At 33.2% G+C, this 1,545-nt stretch overlaps 1 long non-coding RNA gene across 1 annotated transcript; it reads right to left on the reverse strand.

Annotated features, from left to right (window-relative positions):
- Positions 1-457: 457 nt before the first annotated feature.
- LOC109592619 (uncharacterized) lies at positions 458-1,531 on the reverse strand. Its single transcript, XR_002190451.1, has 3 exons — positions 1,475-1,531; positions 912-1,010; positions 458-488 (listed from the first exon to the last, which is right to left on the reverse strand). It is a non-coding gene; the product is annotated as an uncharacterized LOC109592619 (long non-coding RNA).
- Between the last annotated feature and the right edge of the window lie 14 nt (positions 1,532-1,545).

The following is a 1,545-nucleotide window of genomic DNA, read 5'->3' on the forward strand; positions in this document are numbered from 1 at the left end:
GAGACTGCACCATGTGGCAATGGAAATGCAGAATTTTGTGGTGGAAAAATTTCGTGACTGAGCAAGAAACAGTGAAAGTTGCAAAAATAAACTGGTATATGCTGTGTAACTACATGTACATGCACAGTACATGAATACATGTACATGCACATATAGTACATACTACTAACTTCACACATGCACATAAAATGTAAATGTACATGTACATTAAAATCACAAGGTGTAATGGGATAATCTTCCACTACTTTTGCAACTTAATTATAAATTTTAAAAAGTCTCTTTGTCAAATTATTTTTTTTAATGGGCAAAATTATTCTACTGTGGAAAATACCCAATCTATGCTGATGTGATTTTAACATATTAAAGTAAGTACAATCCAGTATACTCACTGCATCTTTGAGGTCCACATCAGCTCCTGCAGACAATAAAATTTGTACAACATCATGATATCCTCCTCTTGCAGCAACATGAAGAGAAGTAGTTCCATACTATAAGAAACAAAATTAAGACAATTAACGTTTGTACATGTCAGTCTATTACAAAAACATAAAGTACTGTACTACATGTAGTACAGCTGAAAATATTGGAATAATATTAAATTGCAACCGATAGATTTTCTCCCATAACAATCAGATAATATTAACTCTTTACTAACATCGAAAGTAGCCATGACTAATGACTTGCTAATATTTCTACAGTGATCAGTGTTATTATGTACTACATGTACATTGACTACATGTACATGTACATTGTACCAAGTGAATTGTAAAATGACGCCACCAAATAATACATACATGCATGTACACCGTACATGTACATGTATCTATACCTGACCCATGTCCAAGGGCAGCAGGCTATCAACATAACAGCATGCTGTACATGTACATGTATGCATATACTGCAGTAGTTACCTTTTCAGGATTCTGATAGTTTACATTAGCCCCTTGAGACAGTGCAGACTGGACACCAGTAGAATCACCTCTTTTAGCAGCTTCATATAACTCCTTATTCTACAATGAATCATACAGTAAGTTAAATACCACACAGTAACCACAGTCAGAAATATTGATGGGTTGTATTTGGCGATTTGCTAATAAATTTATAATTGACAAATTTTACATTGGCAATAATTTTAGTGGCTGCATGTGGTTAGAATGAGCTAAATGACAGATTTTATATTGGTGGTTGTTTATCACACCTTCCCTGCCAATATTTCAAGTTATATGGTACTGTCATGAAGTGAAGCCACTGTGTATTCAATATTTCCCATCATTATTACTACTGCTGAGTTCTTATTAGGTCCAGTATCACATACGCCATTTTATTCATCACCATCTGTAAACATCATAATACAGTATATATACTAAAACTAAATATATCCAATGTACATTTACAAGTGGGAGTGCTAAAGTACATTGTAACTAAAATGGCTAAAAACAAATAGAAATGTGAAGTTAATAAAATGCTGACTCACATGAACTGAAGTATTTGGATCATCTTCACTTAATAACTGTACAATATTAGAATATTCTCTACTTGCTGCTG

This window comes from Amphimedon queenslandica, unplaced genomic scaffold, assembly GCF_000090795.2.
Source record: "Amphimedon queenslandica unplaced genomic scaffold, v1.1 AMPQUscaffold_4559_Cont23463, whole genome shotgun sequence".
Classification (NCBI taxonomy): domain Eukaryota; kingdom Metazoa; phylum Porifera; class Demospongiae; order Haplosclerida; family Niphatidae; genus Amphimedon; species Amphimedon queenslandica.